Source organism: Coloeus monedula (assembly GCF_965178545.1).
Source record: "Coloeus monedula genome assembly, chromosome: 6".
Lineage (NCBI taxonomy): Eukaryota > Metazoa > Chordata > Aves > Passeriformes > Corvidae > Coloeus > Coloeus monedula.
Window position 1 is genome coordinate 42,008,553 of NC_138786.1, and position 20,745 is coordinate 42,029,297.

The following is a 20,745-nucleotide window of genomic DNA, read 5'->3' on the forward strand; positions in this document are numbered from 1 at the left end:
GACTCCATCATCCTTTCTGTTCACATCTGGACACTGGGGTTTTGAGGCTGAATTCAGCAAGAGCCAAAACCACTTCTGCTTCCTGCAGCTGAGTGCAAGATGCTGCAGTTTCCAGGGTTGTGCAAGGGGGATATGACATCTCCTGGTATGGCTGGGCTTGGACAGGGACCTGCTGTTCCTTGCTCCTGCCTCTGTCCACACTGAGCTGGCAGCCACTGAAATCCCTGCTTGAATGCGAATTTCAGGCACATGTTCCACATTGCCACCGAGATGAACATCATTTCCCAGCACTGGCAATAATCCACTCCCCACATGCTGAATCGTATGCTTGATCCCAGGACCAGGCTGGAGCTCAGATAGCTGCAACTGGAGAGGCAAGGTGTGGGCAAGACCTGAGCCCATGCCACTTGCCTTTGTCAGTTTTTCTGAACTCCACAAGTCTGGCGTAATCATTCCCCTGAATCTGAATACTACTCCTCCACCTCCTCCATGGATGAGCAGATATTCTTGTGATAAGCCTGTGTTTTTCTCCCACTCAGGAGGAAGGCTATTACTGCACTAGTCAGAGCAATCGAGACATTTGTTTCTGGCTGTGAGGGATGCTCAGAGGGGGAGGACAGGCAGAGTCCCTCCAGCATCACTAGAGGTCTCTCTTTATCTGTATGTGCTTGTCTGCAGGCCAATGGGAGAAAAATACACTTGCTCAGAATAATTTCTTTATCTGCCTCTTGACATGTCACAGCCCCGTAGAGCATGCAAACCCAGGGAAGTCAGAGGGCTGAGTTCTCCTTGGCTCAGTTTCTCTGAAGAGTGTCTCTGTCTGGGATCAGTCTTCTGCTGATCAGTTCTCCCAGGCTCCCATCTTCTCCCAGCACCCTCCTCAGCACTTCAGGGCTCTTCAGCTGGGTGGCATCGATAGCCCTTTGCCCTCGGTCAGCCCACCCAGGGTTAAGAAGTGATTTGCCAAAACCATGGTCTGAGCTTTCTAGGGTCTAGTGAAGAGCTGGTCCTCTCCTGACTCCTCATCCTCTGGACAGGCTGTCATCAGAGTCTCAGCTTGCCCTTCTGTGCCCATGCCTCTGCAACTTCTGTGTGCTTGATGGGTGCTGCAATCCATCCAGCATCCCAGCAAAAAGCACCAGCAGCAAAATACTGATGTTGTTTGGAGTTGACAGCAGTGGAAGGAGGGAAATTGTGTGACTAGTGCTAAGATTTTTGGATGATTGGTTGTCTGCTTTCCCATGTCTCCCTTCATTGTAACAGTGGTGAACCACATCCTCAAGCAAATTTTGCTTTGCAGGCTACCTGAAGCACAAGGCCTTCTCAAGGAGCTGGAGTATCCACGTTTATGAGAAACACTTTGGTCGGAACACTGTGGCTTGTTTTCCATGAGCTGTTCGGTGACAGGCAATGAGCCACAGCGTGGTGACTTCAGACACAAGCACTTCCCTTTGATGTGAGGGCCTGTGCGCAGCACTGTGGTGAATGAAGCTTCAACTGCTTTCTCAACATAGGAAGGAGAATTTGCTTCTATACTGTGTTTTTGTTTCCAAATGTAGAGATATGCAGCAGCCATCACTATGGTGCAGGCAATGCCACAGCATCAGAACCCCTCCAGCAGTTCTGTGGGGTGATTTTGTCAAGGGCAGGAGTTACCCAGCCTGTAACCAGACTCCTAGCAGCCAGTAGCTAGCCTGGCCATGCAGGCACTGAACGTGCCAAAAGCAGCCTTTGAAGTGTGCAAGTAGACTTCATGTGGCTTCCATCTCAGTCCTGCTGGATGTTGAGCTTGTGTACTCCCTGAATGAAATTCACTAGTAGCAGGGGTGAAGGATGTGCTGCAATTTTTCCTAGTTTTGCCCAGCTCTTGTGCTCAGCTTCTTGTGCAAGGTTCTCCTTTATTTTCTTCCTTTTATTTTTCTTTTCATTTTTTAAGGTGAGAAATGGATGAAATGTTTGCGCTTAAGTAAGACACTGACAAGATGAGATAGACTGCAAAGCCAGGCTGTTCCTCAGAGCTCTGTCAGTGCTCCCACAGTCTCTCCTGAGCTGCTTACTCAAGAGGTTTAGCCCTCTTCACTGACATAGCCTTGCTGCCAGCCCCCAACATGACCTGTAGCCCTTGGTGGCAGTGACTTAGCAAGAAAAGCCATGTGGATCTGGAAATCTAGGCCTGGTGGTGGGAAGTGAACTTCAGAGAATCCCTGCCATGGCCTGGAAAGGTGAAAGTACTGTGGACACCGGTGGTGCAGTCTGTTTGCATGTAGCTAGAGATACTGATTCTGGGATACTGCTGGCCTTTTGGAAGCCTTTTAGATGAGATCTTTGTCTTGTTTTGCATTCATCAACTGCTCCCCCTGATATATACTTGCTAACCTTCCACTGAGCAGAAAGATGGACAGTTCAGGACATGGCATATGAGTAACTTGGGAAACATGAAGAAACAGCATGTCTGCAGCTTTCTTGTGATGCATTTGACTTCTGAGCCCAGGAAGACAATGGTTGAAATAGACTGGTTCATTCACCCATTGTTTTATTTTTTTACTATCTGCTCCTCTGCTCTAGTCTCTTGTGCTGTGATAAACACCAGCAAAACCAGTGAGATTGCAATATCCCATGCCAGGAATATTTTCTAAGAAAGAGCTAACAAATGCCTGTCTCTCATGGATAGTAAAGGTAGACATACCTGAGTCCTGCCAGCTGCTTCTCCTGGCTGCACATGAATTATTTTTATTCTACCCCTTTGGCAAATTTGCTAAATTGCCCACTGCTAGCTTTGTGTTTTGCGTGGGCTCTTTTATGAGGAACACTGCAAGGGTAGACGGAGTTAAGTGTTCTGAATGCTGGAATCCTGTAAGTGTGTGAGCTCTTTGAGGTCTGATGGTGACAGTGATGCAGAAACCTGCCTTACTGCACTGAAGAGGGAGAGAAATGATGCAATAGCTGTGCACTGCTCCTCTGTGCTTGCTCCTGAAAGGGTGAGATGCAGTGGACCAGATTTGGTCTTGCTGAGTCTCTGCAGCCCAGAGAACTGCTCCGAGTTGGCAGCAGAGTGGATGCTGGGATGCGCTACTGTCATTTGTCTTTCTGATAGATTTTCCCCTTGGATAATCTCTGTTTGAGAGAGCTCAAAAGAGGAAAATGCTTCCTAGGGCAGCTTTTCTTCTGCATACATGTAGCCTCACTCAGGTCAATGTTGAGCACATTTACAGAATCAGCCAGCTTAGTAAAGGCTAAGAACATAAACTAGATCTGCAGAGGAGGGGAGTGCTTTGGTTTCCCAGGCAAGAATTCTTGCACAGAGGCCACTGTGTAATAGCCAGTCCAAACATACCTCCAAAAGAACCTCTGGCAGAACATCATGTCAGATGGCATCCTTCACTGTCATGTGGATTCCAAACTTGGTGTTTGGCTACAGTATGCATGGTGAAAGAGAGTCAGTGCTTGAGATACAAAGATCATCTGAATTTGATGCTTGGGAAATGGACAGCCTCCCAAAGAGGGAGAAACCAGTACATTAACTGAGATCCAAAACCCAGAAAGGGTGGACACAAGGGATGTGCCACATCAGTTCTTTTTAACATGGTGCACTGGTATGTAAAACCTGAACATATTTATCCTGTGACCTCTCATCCACCAGGGAACTGGAAAAATTGAGCAGATATATTGTGACCTGGGGAAAGAGAGGATTGTCACCCACAGACCAGGCACTTTCTTTACCTGCTTTCAGTGCAATGTGGTTTATGTACAGGTATATTAATATACCTATTATGTATGAGAGAAGCAGAAAGAATGACACCAGCTGCTGCTGCTGGTTTCAGTGGGATTTAGGAAGCCTAAAAACCTGGCTGTAGATATATTTAACCCTACTCTGCTGTGTCCTTGCATCTCAGAGATTACCGTACATGTTTGCAGGCACACAGGCAATTATCTGCCTGCATTTCTCTGTGTGCTCATGTGTTGGTAGCATCTCCATGCACCCGAGTCTCTGCCTGGGGGTACAGTACAGTGCTGTAACCAGGAATGTCCTGGAGCTGAAGCTGCTGTAGTAATTACAGCAGATAAACTGCTCTGCTTGAGGGTTGCTGTCCACACCAGACTGCAAGGCAGGCAGCCTGGCTTTACCACTGAAGTCTATTCATTTTAATAAGAGGGACACCCTGTGTTATTAAGAAGAGTGTTTATTACTGTCGCAGCACGCTGACAGCAGCTTCCATCATCGTTAAAAGGCAGATGGGGGGGAGGAGGGTAGGGAGCAGTGTGCTCCTGTCTCAGAGGGTAGGACCCAGCTGGTGAGGAGGCTGGGGGCTTCAGGGCTTTCCCCTCGGCCCAAAAGGAAGTTTCCAGTGGAGAAGAAGCCTTCAGGGAGGATGGAGAGAGAAGTGTGGGGCCCTGTTCAGTCCAATCCTCAGGTTCCAGCCTAAATAAAGTCTGTTCTGTGTGAGAGAGAGTCTTATCTGCCTCATGCTGTGCAGGGACTGAGAGACTGCAGGCAGTGGTGGGGAAACTGAGGAAGGCAGCAGCACTGGCTACTTGCTGGGAGAGGAGGGTGTAGGATATGAGTAGGATACTGATGTGGCTGCTTGGTCCAGGAGAAAGGTCTCAGCACCTTTGTGCTCTCATTTAGTGGTGGCACCGGCACTGAGCTGTATGGTTTGTACAGCCCTGTCTGGCCCCCTCACCTGGGACATGTCAGAGGACATCTTAGTGTATAAAAGCAGGCTTTGACTCAGGGAATGGCAGACCTTCACCCATAGCTGTCTGGACACACTTCTCATTTTAGCAATTGTCTTATAAATGAGATATCTGACATAATGCTGGAATTTGTAGGTCTCAGGGAAGAGTAGGAGGAGTTGGTCAAGAGCTGGTGCTTATGCACAGAGTGAGCAGCCAACATTACTAGATGGCTTTGTTGATGTTTTCACTGTGCAAATGAGACCTGAAGTTTAGAGAAGCCACTGGCAGTGCAGGACAGGGGACGTGGCACCAGTGTAAAAGGTCTGCACACTGCATTCCCACTCTGCCCCCAATGCTTTCACATTTCTGAGTACCCGAGACATGGTAGTTCCCAGATATAGATGTTTATGGAGCCAAATCTCTCCTGGTTACTGGGATTCCCCTTTCTTGTTTTCAGTCAGAAACAACTGCACCCAAAGCTGGAAAGGGACTTCATTACTCTGTTCCATGATGCACAAAGGAAAGTCATCAAAGTTTTTGGCTTTCAGATGGAGAGCTATAATTTCAAATACTACTTTGAAACGAAAGAAAGAAAATGTACTTAAAATTTCCCTGTCTTCCTCCCACCTGTTACCCTCTCCCTAATTTCTTCTCCAGTATATTCAAAACTACCCCCAGTTCTTCTCTCTGGGCTTCCTTCTCATTTCTGCTCCTTCTGGCTTAAAATTCCTGACTTCTGTTCTCTGAAGATTAAGTAGTAGAGGAGTTACAGCACTACTAGGGACATAAGCTCTCCCTTGCCACTTTCTCTCCTGAGGAGTACATGGTCGAGGGGAACAAGACAACCTGAGTAGTGACTGTCATAGGATGGAGTTGATGATCTTTCTGGTGCCTTTTGTCCACCGCAGCACCTGTCATAGCAAGAAGAACACATTCCCTTCTGTGCTCCGTATAAAAGTAAAAGGTCTCTACAGTCCCAAGAGGATCAGTTATGTCCCTGCAGAGGTGTGGTGGAGGACCATTCCTTGGTGGAAACTCCAGATGTCCTGTAACTTTATAATGGAAGCAGCTGACTGATGTACCAGTGATTTCATCCTACCAAGCAACAGGTGAGTGCGAGGGAGTAGATGGAAAAGATACATAGCAGGGCAGTCTGCAGGTGAGCAAGGGCTGGTGGGAAGCTTGGAGGAATATGCCAGTTAGGGAGAAGCCTGCATCCTGAGCCAATGGTGGGTGCTCTGATGTGCAAATCCTGCTGCAGCCATGCTCAGAAGAGATGGGGAGGGGTCCTTGTTCTCTCTGACTTAGTGCCTTGCTCACTGTGGAAGCTTTTGCTGGTCAGATGCCTCTGATGGCTGGGGACAGGTCTGGCTGCTCCCCTGGCCCTTGCCCACCTCGTTGAGGCTCTCCAGCCATGTGTGACATTAAGGCTCCTCTAGGTCTCGGCAGGTTTCACAAGGTTGATTGGGACCGGCGCGTGTCACTCTCGGCCACTTCCTCATCACCATAACTCTGGGCTGAATAACAAGAGGCCGAGAATCTGCTAACGCAGGCCCCGGCAGAGTGCCCCATCACTCTCTTTTATTCGTACTGGAGATTTATGCTGCCTATCTCCCTTCCCTTTGTCCACCAGCCGGGCCCTATAAGTCATGTCCCTGGGCTGACAGGTCACGTGTCCCGTGCTGCTGCCCTGTCACAGTGACTGATGCCAGGGGGTGATTAAAAGAGAGGAGGGGTGAGAGGTCAGCAGCAGGCGGCATGATGCGAGCGGGGGGATGTAATTATCACCCCTGTGACATACTGCTGGGGGCTTTCATGGATCGTCACCCGGGCTGGAGGTGGGGGGGGCGGTGCTGGAGCAGGGAGGGGGAGTGGATGGACACAAGGCAGGAGTGGGCAGTCGGGTTATGGGAGGCAGGGGCTTTCTGGTTTTGAGAGAAACCAGAAAGTGTAAAGCCCTGGCTATTCCCCAAACTGAGACCTTGTGCCCTGTAGAAAGACAGGAAATTTGGAAAGCTGCTGGCATCAGGAAGCAGCCCTCTGTTTGGAGAGGCTTTTGGCCACTTAAATATGTTTTAAGTTCCCTCCACTACTGCATCCCAACACTGAAAACACACCATAGACCAGAGTGCCTTCAGACATTCAAAAATCAGATGCATGAGTGCTCTTCTGGGTATGATTTGACGGAGAAACTGGCAGCCCCGGTAACCCAATGCCTTGTGCTGGCACTGCTCATTTCCTTCTGCAACTCCCCTGTCTGGAGTCTTTTGTGGACAAGATGAGGCTTTCTGGGTGAATAGTCTCTCAGATACACCATGCAGTCTATAGCTTTGGATGTCCTCTTGGAGCCCCAAGGTAGAGATGGGATTTTCAGCAGAGCAAATAATGAAGAAAAAGTAATTGAAGAGAGACTGAAAGGTAAATATCTCTGTCCTGGAAAAGAGGAGTTTGGCTGGAACAGGAGAACAACTATCATAAAGCTGTATAAATTAGAGAAATAATTTAGATTCTGACAATGGGAAGATTAAGAATGCTGGCTGGCACATAGGGGCTGGAGAGGCTAAGATAATGCTGAGAATTGTCTCAGCAGTGAGCATAGTTCTGAGAATGGTTAGACTCCAGCACTGCTGAGCTTTGGGACAGGAAGTGAGAAGAGAGTTCACTGTTTCTGTCTCTAGTCTGACTTAGGTAATTCCAGGGTATTAAAATTTTGCTATTTTTTTGTTTGTTTGTTTGTGCCTTCGAAGGTTCCATTGCTTAAACTTGAATTTCTAGTTTGGTCTTGTAACTGGGAACCACTTCATCAAGGTGTTTCGTAAGCTAGGACTTAAATACTCTCAACCTCCAAGAGTATACATGAGACCACTTCCAGTTGCCATGGTTTCACTGGCTCACACTGTCTTGGTGAGCCATGAAATAGCATAGGTATCTCTCATTATAAGCCTGAAGTTTAGCATTAGGCTCTTGGACTGTGCCTGGGAAGATGGTGAAGAACATACAGTACTGTGCTGTCATGCTCTCAGATCTGAGAGATGCAGGAATGCCCCTGCAGACTAGGCAAGTGTGGTTCATCGAGGTCAATAGCCATCCTCTAAGAGGAGCTGTCATCTGTGAGTCACAGCAAGATTCATGAGACAGGCAAATGTGCCCCATCACTAAGATCTTCCCCTAAACTTTTGTAGTTGGATGATGGTGATGTGGATAGCTGTACCTGGTGCCATTTTGAGCCTTTGATTAGTGTTTTTGACAGTACAGGGAATGACATCTCTTCATACTCGGGGGTGAATATGTACATCAGTGCTGCTCTAGTTGTCTCTCAGAGGCAGAGATGGAACTTCTTTGTGAAATTTCATTGGCCAGAAATAACTTACGTTTAGAGGAAAAATATCACTGATTAAGCACATCACTGATTAAGCTAGGGTAAATATTATTCATGCAGTCCAAATTAAAAGATAAGTGTATTCTAAACATTGTCTTTCTCACCAGCTCTGGACAGAATTACTGCCACACCTCATTGAACCTCAGAACTTAATTTATCACTAAATTGCCTAAACTTAGAAAGAAACTCAGCAATATTTGCAGTAGGTAATCTTCAGGCTCCAAATTGCCAGGCATCCCTGCCTTTCATGCAGAGAAATGAACATTTCCTGCATTCCTTCAGACATATTCCTTCAGATTCTCAGCAGTATCATGGTGCACGTATAGTGTCTCTTCTCTCTGCTTTGTTTCGTCATAGCCATGATGGGAGTCATAGACAGGATTTAGCTAATGCCTCATATTATTATCATCATTCATGTGCTAGTGTGGCTCCACTGTAGGTTTTCAGACAGGTGTTTATTTCTGGAAGGGACTATGGTTATGGGTAGTCTCTGTCACTTTGCCAGAATCTTGTCATTGTATTTGCAGATTCAGAGGAAATATAAAAGGAAGGAATGCTAAAAATTCATCTAATCCAGCCAAAATATACTTACATGATTCCTTCCAAATGCTTCCCTAACTTGGTCTTTAAGAAAAATTATGCAAACTTGCTAAAAAAATTATTTCTAGACTTTACTACATATACAACTGAAAAGATATCTGAGCTCTCTAAATCTCCCTTGATGCAGTTTCAGGCTGCAATTTCTTCTACTTTCCAAAGACCCTGCCTCTTTAAAGCAGCCTGCTATGGATTTGAAGATTGCCATCATGTCTCCTCCAGTCTTCTTTTTCTCTAGACTAAACAAACCTGGCTACAGCCTTTTCCCTGCAGACCATGTTTTCTAGATCTCTGATCATTCTTTCTTAACTTCCCTGTGGCCTTTTGGATTGTCTACTTTTCTCCTTGAACTTCAGTGCCCAGTGAGGAACAAGGAAGGGCCAAGAATTCCAACAAAGATCTTAGTAACACTAAGGAGAGCACAAGGATTAGAGGAAAATATTATATTTTACTGGAAATCAGCTCAGAAGATATTGAAAATTAGAAGGGTGGGAGCTGGGAACTGAAAAGGATGAACCTAACCAACATGGTGTCCACTGAGTTACCTCCTATTCAGTGATGCTGCAACAGAAGCCTTTTTTAGTGTGGGTTAAAGAAATCTTGTCGCTTAAAGTACTAGGGACTGAAACTGAATGGGGTGGGGAAATGAGAGACCAAGAGTGATAGAGTAGAAAGTTACTTGGGTTAAGAAAACCTGTGTGAGTACATCCAAGATCTTTCGGAACTCTTAACTCTAATAAAAAGTGGGATTCCTTGTGTTCCTTTTCTAAAACAGTTCTAGGTAGTGACATTGGCAGGAAATGTTAGATGAACTGAAAATTTTAAATCAAGGAGGAGTTCCAGATGTGAAATCTGAGTATTTGTGTTGGAAACCTGGGTTGTAGTGCTGATCTAGGTTATTACATCATATGAAATAGAAAGACCTCTTCTACACCAAACAAATCATTTGTAATCTTGCACACTAAGTGCAAAATGCCTTTTTTCTTTAGTCTTCAAACTCAGATTCATTCCTCAAAAACATTTGGTGAATTTCAAACAGCAACTACACTTGAGAGAATTCAACTGCAACAAACAAGCCGTCAGTGGAGAAATGGGCTAAATTTGGCAAATAGAGTATTTGCTGGATATTGCTTGCTTAGGTTTACAGGGGACTGGAAAGGACATGCCAAAACAGCTGTTCCTAGTCTTTGCACAAAAGATGTTTCCTTGAAGAAGGCATTCGGAGTCTCTTATTCTAGAGCAGAAAAGACAAGTGAAGGAAAATTTACTGATGATGAGCTCTGGCAACAGTGGTGGGAGGCAAAAGGATATGGTGGTTAACAGAGGGACTGGATGATGATAGGCAGGGAGAATGAGAGCAACAGATAGGAGTGGGAGACACCAAAGGGGTGGGAAGCATGGGGGAGGAGGTGAGGAAGTGAGCCAGGAGAAGACAGCGTGACTGTGTCTGATCTACACTGACGAGTACCAATGTTAACTGTCACCTCTCATCTCCAAACTAAATCACGCCTGGAATTGGAGGCAGCAAGGAGCTGATAGAGTCAGCCTTAGAGAGCCGACAAGTCAATCAGAGCGGAGATGCGTGGAGAGACACCAGCTTTATAGGGCTCAGTGCCTTCATTCATCGCAGGATTTACACCTGTCAGGCTCCCGCGGGGGGAGCGTGCTGGGACTCACTTTGGCACCACTTAAAATGGGACAACAGACACATTACTGCAATCACCCTCTGCTTTCCTGTTCCCTGGAAGGTGTGTTTTATATTACAGGGAGCTTAGCTGCCTTTGTGAGTTGAATTTGAAGCTGAACACACCTCTTGCTATGTGGGAAAGGACTGCTTGCATTTCAGCAGCTGGAGGGCTATTCCCCATGCAAACCTGCAATGCCCCAGACCAAAGAGGGAAGGAGGGCTTTGCAGGGCAGGAGGAGATGATGGGGTAACTGTTCACTAACCAAAATGCTTCAGGAACTATGTAGGCTGTGCAAACCTCATTACCTGAGTCTGACATGATATCTATTAGAAGAGGTCAACAGAGGCCAGAACAAGAGATCAGCCTTCCTGTATTCTTCCCAGCTCTTCTCAAATACCTGCAGTGCTCCATAAAGACTCTCCTCTCCTTTCAAAAGAGTGCCCAGATCAGAACTCTTCCCTGCTGGCTAAATCCCGGGTACCAAAGCTTGTGATACAGGCTTTGAGCTGCCTGATCTCTTAATCCAGCTGTGTGTATTCATTTGAAACTGAAAGCAGCTCCTTTTTGTCGTCTGCTTCTCAGCATTAACTTCTCTTTGATGTAATTCTTGCTTCCGATGCTCTCTCCCTTCATGGGGAAGATTAGTGTGAAATTGGCCTGCTTCTCCAGAGACTGCAGTGTTAAGCCTTCAACACTTGGTCCTTATTGGAAATCCTTAACCCACATCGAGAAGAGGGGGAGGGAAGGAAAGTGTAGGAGTTCCAGATTTGACTCTGCCAGAGCTCTGATGCCTCCTTTCCCTTCAATGTTTTGGGAGTGGGGAGCATGGATTTTGAAGGACATAGGGATGTTCTCTGAGTGATCCATGTATTTTAAAGCAGGGACTAAGATGCCATCCTAGCTGCTAGGGATATACCCTCTCATGTTCAGAAGTGAGGATGGCAATGCAGGGGTAATCAGAGGGAACTGTGAGCATGCGAACAGTATGCCCAGGTTGGTCAGAGTGACACGTTTCGGGAGTTAAGCCACAAAATTGTTGCTAATCTGCTTTGAGGAAGTACACTTGGAGATGGATTTCCTATGCCCATGGGGTGGGGATGCAGTGCAAGAGAGCGAATTTCTCTCTTCTTGGACAGATGTCGCTGCAGGGTTGCCTTAGACTTCATCTGAAGTTTTTCCTCATGAGAAGATTGATGGGCTCAGTGGGGAGAGACTTCAGTGAGCTCCAGTACTGCATTTCCTGAGTATCTATACCTTAGACAAGTTGCTTGTGAGGGTTTCCCTTTTCCACAGTGACAGGACAACATTTCTTGCTCTCCCTTTCACTCTGCTTCTTGCTCCTGCCTCCCCCCATATGTCTGCTCTCTGTTTTTCTTTCATCATCCCACCATTACATGAACTTCTACTTTATTTCACCAACCACTTCCATCAGCCCTTGGACCTCTGCCTGCTCCTTCCTCCTTCATCAGGCTCTTCTGCACCCACTGTTCCTCCTAGTGGCTCTTCTCTACTCACCACACTCTCAGGTCCTGACTTTTGCTGCATTCCAGCTCCACTATCCCCTCCTGCTTGGTCCTGCTCCATTGCCCTTCCCATGAACACATGGTGCCATTATCTAAGGAAGGGCCTTGAGCACCCCCTTGGTTTAGCCTTGTGCTTCCTCTTGCTTGGTCACCCCCCTCCCCTACCCAGGTCTGCAAATCACTCCTTCCCATGTCAGCCAGCAAATTGGTTTATCCTCCCCCCATCCCAGCTTTCATTACCTTGCCGAAATGAAGCGATATCTCCTCGGTGGAGGCTTCCCGTTGCTGCAGCCAGTACCCAAATCATGAGAGCTGGCATAATAAATGAAGACAAAGTGCCGGCGGCCCGGGCCATCTCTCCCACTGCGCCACTAGCCGCTGCCAGCTTCATTATTCGCTTAAGTTGCCGGAGAAAATTACTTAACCCTGACCCGTGTATTAGGGCCCTGTATTAATGCTGCGACAGGCATCTCTTACAGCAAAGAACAATTTATTAGAGCCGAAACAGGCTGCTTTTCTCTGTCATTTTTCCAATCTGAGCTTTGAACACACATCATTAAACTTGTCTGACTCTCTCCCCTTCTCCATCATTCCTTTTTTATTTTTTTAAACAGAAAGTGCTGTAGAGAATAGAGATTGTTCTGAACTCGTTGAGTGCCTCAGACTTTGCCCCCTCCTTTCTCCCCTTATGCTCTTTCCTCCAAACGCAGTCCATGGCTCCATCTCTCTCTGTCTAATTCACCCTTACTCTTCTCCCTTTGTAATCACATATCTGTTTCTCAAACTCTTCTTCCTGAAATTCTCTCACATTCTCTGCTTGCTTATCTGTCCCTCTTTGTATGGTTGTCTTTCTTTTACTCCATAACTTTGGCTAATCTTATTTCTTTCTCTGGGCCAAACTGGAAGAAATATGCTGGAAAGTGCATGTTCCCAATGTCAGAATAGGGTCTGTCCCTCTTTGCCCTGCTCTGGGATTTCCTGGGATAGCAGAGATCATCAGAGCATGGAGTTTTCCTATGAACTCATTTTCAGTACTACCACCCTCATTGCCTTCTCTCCAAGGACTCACCTAACCACTGTTGGGGCTTCTATATCACCCAGCAGTCCCCAAGCAATGTGAGCACCAGGAAGGGTTTCAGAGGACTAGCTGTGTGGGAGGCAGGGAGCTTTCTTCTTACTTGCTGAAATATTTCCAAATGCTTTGGTGGCATTCAGTTATACTCTCTTCTTTAAAGCTGACTCTAGTCACTGAATTGACAGTGCACAGCTTTCAGTTGGGATGGATTTAGCTGGAGGCTAACCATGCAATCTCTCCTCTTCTCTATTTTCTGATGGGCTACAGAGGGAGAGAGACAGACAGAGAGACAGAGACGGAGGGATGAGAAGCAGCCATACAAGCTCTTCCTCAGACCTCACTGCTGAAGCCTTGCAAAGATGGTGACAGAATACTGTCTAAGGAAGAAAACAGTCAGTAGCAGATGGTTTTTCAAATACCTGATCTTCTTTGTTTGAGATGCAAGGCCTAGGCTTACCCACTTGAATGAAACCTGGGCAATGTGAGTGCAGAATGATAGCTGAGACTGGGTATCCAAAGCTGGAGGCTACCAGTTTATAGCAATCTCAATGGAGCCTCAGCTGTTTAAGGCTTGGTGAGGGGGCATTTCGGTTCAACTGCCAGGACTGAGTGCTTAGCCCCTGGGTCAGACTGCCTATTGTACTGTTGTAGTTTGTCTCCAGAAACCCTCTGGCCAGAGGTCAGATTAGCTGAGGGGCTGGCATGAAGACTATGTTGGCCTTATTATCAATTTTACCAGTCCAGAGCTACCTCTTAATAAAGAGGAAGATTCTGTATGAATTAGTTGACTGGTGATACTAGAAATTTTAGTCTAAGCCTTCAACATCATTAGAAGAAGACAACATGAGTAACCCAGAATTTCAATGCACAAGCTATATATGACAAATGTTCTTCTCCATTTCCATTTTACCAGTGATTTGCACGAGAAAACAGCAAGAAATGTACACTTTGTTAAAAAAGGCTAAATATACAGACTTTCATAAATGATTCTGGCTTCAAATATTTCTAACTCTGCTTCTGAACCTACTCTTAGCTGTTTGTTAATGATTTGCTCATTGACAACAATTTTCTCATGGGAATAAGTGCATGAAGAGAACTTGCTAAGGACCAAATGGATCTTGGTGACCACCATGCCCTCCAGCTAACTTTCTATGTGACCATATATTCCTGGACATGTCCTCTATTTGTCAGCAATGAAACTTGATGCTAAACAGGAGGCCTTGCCGTATGTGGAGGGTCTGCTTCTCTCTGCTTCTGTCTGGATTGCCCTGAGGAGCTGGAGATTACTAGAACTCAACACATGGTCATGCATAGAAGGGATTAAGCTAAGTAGGGGTAGGAGATCCACCTGGTTTGGGAGTTGGGAGAGATTATTTGTGCTACTGTATGCAGAACTTTATACACTGTGACTGAGCACTTCTGTCTGCCTTCACGGTCTCTTGTATGATCTAGGTGAGAAATATTTCTGGTTTTACATCAATTTATTGTGAGTCTTATGCTGGATTGAGTTTCCTGCAGCGTATAGAGGGGGACAATCTGCCCCTCATCTTGAACCTAGAGGAATGGCTTTTGTCAAAGGAAGAGGACAGTTCAGACCCCATAGTTTTTTTCAATCTGCAGCTGCTCAGTTGGCACTTTGAATTCTCTGTTGCAGATTTTCTCTCCAATATGGACCTCACCAAAGACCCCTTTGTCATCTCAAAACCAGATTTTTGACAGTCTCAAGTACATTATCAGCAATAGACTAACAATCAAAAAAATCATACTAACTAAAGCATTAACTAGTATTAGCTATGGGAATAATAGGTTATGTTACTCTAATTTAGCAGAAACATTATTATCTTCCTGTCCACTCAAAATTTGTCTGGAATACCAAAGTTTTATATTCAAAAATGAATGAAAATTAAAGTGATGGGTTTTTTCATAGAATCGTTCACGTGCAAGGTGGGAGTTCACCTTTTTATCCTAGTCTCATCCCCTAGTGTTTATGTGGGGGCTGGATGAATTTTCAAGGCTGCTTACCTTCACAAAGAGGGAGAAAGTTATTTCTAGCAATGTCAGGAATCAAGGGGATTCTGTAGCTATTTGTCAGGGGAGTGATTGTGAGCTGAAGGACAGCAAATTCATGAAGACATAAACATGGTACATGAGATGGCTTGGGGGCTGGTGGGCTGTACCACAGCAGTGATACCTCTAAAATAGAGGAAATATCTCAGGAGACACAGAAGAGTGGTGCAAAAGCTGGATCACAGTATGGTCTGGGGTAGTTTTCCTCCCCTTGTACACCATTTCTGTGAGTGATTCGGTCAGAGGTCTTAGTTTTTAGCCACCTGTTGAGGGATCAGCTAATGAGAGACTCTAAATAGCCATGCATGACCTCCTCATCTAGCTGGGAGGGAGGCCAATGCTTGTGCATCTTCTTTAGCCATCAGGGAAAGGCATTTAAGACGAGCTGTCAGCTGGGCCTTTAGGAGCTGAACAGTTCCATTGGGCTTTTGTTTAGAGTGTGCAGGCTCTGCCACCACATAAAGCGTCTCTTCAGCCACTAAAACTGCTGCTCTGTGGAACTTCTCCAGTGCGTTTTCCTCAGATGTGAGTACGGGGTCACTGCGGCTGACATGGAGAAGAGGGGTGGAGGAGATGGCAGGGAGGGCGAAAGGGGATGGTTGGTTGGTGCAGCTGCCCTTCTGCTGGGAGTCCCTCCCGAATTCCCTGCCACTCTCCTGCTTAGCCTGATAGCTTCTCCAAGTTCTCTAATCACCTTCTTGCTGTAATGAGCCTCTCATCTCACTGATGGAAATCAGGGTATTTGGTTATGAAAGGGACACTGTTAATAACACGATCTCTCTCTTCCCCACTCCATCCCCCACTCCCCCCATCAGCCCCCCTTCCAGTTCTCCACACAATTCTCTCAATTAACGATAGGCAGAAATTAATTTTTCCCCTGGACTGAAACAATTGCTTGGCGGAGGATTGCCAGCTCGGCTCCAGATAGGGACCTTTCCCAGCAGAGCCCAGAGAAAGGAGGAGAGACCGAGGCGATAAGCAGGGCCCTATCAGCAGCCACAGGACACAGTAATACAAATGTTATCCTTAGAAATGTATTTAAAGAGGATATGTTTATAATTCGAAGGGGATTGTCAGGACTGCTCCCCTCCCCCTCCCCACAGATCCATGCTGCTGCGTTCTTCCTTACCACAAAGTGCTCTCAACCCTCCAAAAGGCTTGGCAATGTCAGCACCCCAGGCTCCGCCAGCCACAGTGTGAGGTAGGAGAAGGGGGTGCCTGGGTGCAGTGCTGGGAATGGCTGTCGAAGGCCACAGCATGCAGCAGGCAAAAGCCAGGAAAGACAGCAAACAGGATCTTCTCGAGGGGCAGGGGCATGCAGCAGTTCTACTTGGGTTTTGAGCAACAAGAGGCAAGGAGTCAACAAATACAAATACACTGTGCTAAAAAAAAGCAGTGGTAGAGGAATGAACAGGTACATGGAGATAAGGTAGTCGAGTCCTATCTCCCTATGTACTTAACCTCTCCCTGCCCTCGAGACCAGCTGCAGGCTGGTCTGGAGGGCAGGGAGAGGTTAAGTACAGCCTGGGCCAGGGATCTAGTTGCTGTTGCACATGACTCAGAAAATGCTGTCCTCTTGGCTGCTTTCTAAAGCTACACATTGATGAATCCCATATGTAAAATAGCTCCATGTTTAAAAAAAGCCATCTGACCCAGCCCAACCTACAGATGCCAGCCAACAAGTGTGCTCCTGGCTGAAACACCCAGCCCAGTTCACACACCCATTGAGCAGAGCACCTTCTCCTTCCCCTCAAATAAGGAATGACAATGCACTCAATAAGCCCTTCTGGCAACCCCTGCCTGCCCACTTCATGCAGACTTGTGGCACGCCCTGCAGCTCTATATAAGACCTGCTGCTCTTCTTTGTACCAGTTGATCTCACTGCAATGAACAGGCAGATTATAGCAAGACTCAAGGTCAACAGGAGAGGAACGAACAAGAGAGGCCATAGAGTACTTTCAGGAAGCGAAACCTGGAATCATTATAACTGCAAAAGACATAATTCCAGCCTCCTCAAGGTTTTACCTGTCCTTGTAGGTGATCCCCACACCTGGCTGTGCTGGGTTGCTTTGTGGCCTATAGATTTTGACACACTGCTTGTTCTTGCTGAGGGCAAGCTAGCACTCAGTTCCTGCCCAACCACATTAACATCCACAGTGCTCCAGCCCTCACCATCATCACTGGTACCACTGCCTGCTCTCTGCTGCCATGGCAAATGTACTTCTTTTCTGAACATCAAAGCATCCTCAGAGGATTTAGTCAGGTCCCTGTGGCTGGCTGGTAGACTGCTATGTGCCCCTCTGGGTGTCTCTGAGGTCACTGTTTTTACACCAGCAATAACAGGTAGACAGGCACTCCAGTAAGAACCCAGATCATTCCAGTCCTACAGAAGTCCTTCATCAACTGGCAAATAAAGCAAAATTATGAAATAAAACATGCTAGATAAGAGATGAGTAGCTTCATGACCAGATTTTCTGTTGCATGATTAAGGGGAATCCTGTAATTTATTTAGTGGTCCTTCTTCCTGCCTTGCTTGCCCTCTGTTTCTCTTTTTATTTAGTTCTTGCTTTCAAGTTACAGCATTAACATCCTTCTTGCTGTCCTTTCAATGGAAGAATCCAAGTAAAGCTGATTTCATTTTATTAATTTCTTTCTGGGGGAACTCTGCATCTGTGACACCTTGTCTCTCGCCTGTCACAGTAATAATCACGTTTGTTTTATGTTGCCTCACACCTATATTTAGTGTACTCTTCACAGCAATCAGGAGTTTGACTTGGTCGTATCAGCAGGAGTGGCACCTTGTCACAAGTCCCAACACTGTCTCCTGCACATGGTAATTGTTCAGACAACTGCTAGCAGTGATGGAGTCCCCATGAATCCTCACTGAGGTAGGATCTGCGTTGCTATTCAGTGCTCAGCACACTATACTGGAAGGAGGGTTCATACACACCAGGTCCCACAAACCTTCTGGCTCCCCTCACTTCAGCTCACTCTGTCTTCACCATGCAGACTTTGTCCATCCAGTGCCACATGTGTGAAGGCAGGCACCAGTCCCAGAAGGTCTAGAGCATCTACTGGGACAGAAAGGGTGGAGGAGGATTTGGTAGACCCTACTGGCCTTCCAGTACTGCGGAGCAGTGTTAGACCAGAGAAGATCTGATTCAGTGAGTCTGAAGAAAAGATACGTTTTAAAATACAGAACCAATTTGTTGCTGTACAGTGTGAAAGCCTCTTTCTTTTGCCGGGTGCAAGCAGACTCTTTTGGCCTCATGTAGAGGTGCTGTGGGAAAACAATAAAACCTAAAATCCAGACCACATTTGATGGGACTAGGCTGACTCACTGCAAGATTAAAATACACCTTTTACAGACAAGCCAGCCCCACTTTCTGTATTACTTCATGTTCATAGCTAGAAAGTTCTTTCAGACATCCCTGTGTAGTGTATGAGGGACACTGGAAATTAAGCGCAGGCCTGTCACAGGATGTTGAAATACAGGTCATCCCTAATCATTGGGATGATCAGGAATCCTTAAAGTCCACATTAAATGGATACCAAAGATGCTGGCAGCAGATTACATAAATGTAGGCCTGAGTTTCACTGTACCCTCAAAGACACTTGGGAACCAGAGCGTATTAGGGAAACACCACCTGATGCTTGTAGACCAGTAACCAGAAATAAACTGACCCTGTCTGTCCAACAAGAGTCCTGATGTTGGGCCAAAAGCAAGAGCTTTGACTGTAGAGAAAAAGTATTTACTGCCATGGTCTGTAAAAGAATGCAGACTGGATATTTACCCTGCAAATGACACCAAAAAAGTGAAAATATCAGATTTCTTTTGGTTTTTTTCTTCTGTCTCTCTCCACTCCTGCCCTGACTCCCTCAGCAGCTTGGTTTCTCCACCCATTCCTAGTGCTGCCAAACAACTGCCTCAGATCGGTACACGGTGATATTGGTGGTGTTGGGGTAACCTCTGTCACAGGAGCATGTGGTGTCTCATTTTTCCAGGCCCATGGTAGTCACTAATTTGGACTGTTACTGGCTTCTTTGGCAACACCCATGGAATGACATGGGAATGTGAAGCTAGGATAGGACCTACTCTGTAGGGGAAGGACACAGAGCTGTCTCTGCAATTGACTGATTTGCTTGAGCTTCTGCATTGAAGTTCCTGGGTTCTCCGCGTGTTATTTGCTCCCTTCCGTCAGCATTTCTCACTATTGCCAAACTGATAATCCTCAATGAGGTTGTGGAGCCACCTATCCTGGTGATAGTAGAATTCTTCCCTTTTTCCATCATATTTGGTAGTACTAAAATATTCTTAATTGATAGTGGCATGCCCAGTTACTCAAAAAGGGCTACCATGAAAGCTATCACTAGATCAGTTGCATGGCCTTTACTAGCAGGGTTTTGTATGAATCCAGTGGTACAAAACTCCAGGAAAAGAAGCTGAGCTCTGTAAATGTGTTTGGATTGTCCTCCCTAGCTATGTTCTTGGGGCTGGTGTTCACTGATTGTTGCCTCACACACCTAGCCAGAGCCTCCACGACAGCCTCCTCCCCCTCCTTGCCATTTTCACCCAGCTTTTGTCACTGGGCTGTCCATGCTGAGCCAACCTGGCATTGGTCACCTCACACAAATGTCCGTGTTGGGGGACTGGCACCTCCAGATGGGAGCAATCCAAGATAGATTGTACCAGATCACAGGGAGAAGTTCCTAGGAGGGTCTTGACATGTGCAGAGCCTCCCCGATGCCATTTCTGTCACTTTCAGGTGCTGTTTAAGCTTGGACTTGGGAAACGGGGCTTTGAAGGCATCTGGGGGAGCGTTCTTCCAAGACAAGTAGACACAACCAGTTAGTCACACTAAGGTGCTGGTGAGTGTTTGGCAAAGATGCACAGAGAAGGTCTCTCGCTCTGGCCAATGTACACCTATTTCTGGTAAGGACTGGATCTCTCAGAGACGGTACATCCCACCACACCCACACAGCCGGACCAAACTGTCAGCCCAAGATTGTCCAGTGGGCAACATGCAACCTGACAGTCAAAGTCTTCAGAAACTCCTTCCGGGTGTTGGGGCGGGAGGGACGCGTGGCAGTACAGCCTTGTCCACCATGCACTTCTCCCTCCCTCTCTCCCTCCCTCCCTTTCAGCCCTGTCCTTTCTCAATACCCAGGAAAGATTAACTCCTCTTCGCACACCAGAGAAAGTTATTATCATTAATGAAGAATTAAAAGAGAGTGATTAATAAAGGGCCCTTATCTGGCCATGAGGAGGAGGCTGGACAATGGAAGGAAGATGGAGAAAATGAAAAACAATAAATATGAAGCGTAAAAGGAGGCGAGCACTGCTCCCACTTGTTAGATCGCAGCTGCATCTCCTGAGGGGGGAAGGCTCCAAATTGCTAATTACTGCCTCTGAAAAGACCTCGCTCTGATATGTTTTCTGCTGAAAGGTTCCCATTAATGAAGCAGCGATGATGCCGTTTCCCTTTGACTTGCCTTCAATTCCCTCCCTGAGCTTCCTCCCAAGCCGGGAACAATGAGGCCCTGGGAGCTCGCGGCTCCCACAGGCCTCTCAGAGACTAGGCCGGGGGCAGCCGAGTGAGGGGAGCCGAGCCGGCTGTGAAATATGGAGGGGGGAGATAAGGCAAAGACAGAGGAAAGAGGCTCACTCCCAGGAGCCCAGGGAAAATTTGCAGTTATTATGAAGGAGATGAGACAGATTAAAAGCCCTTGTGTTCTGTG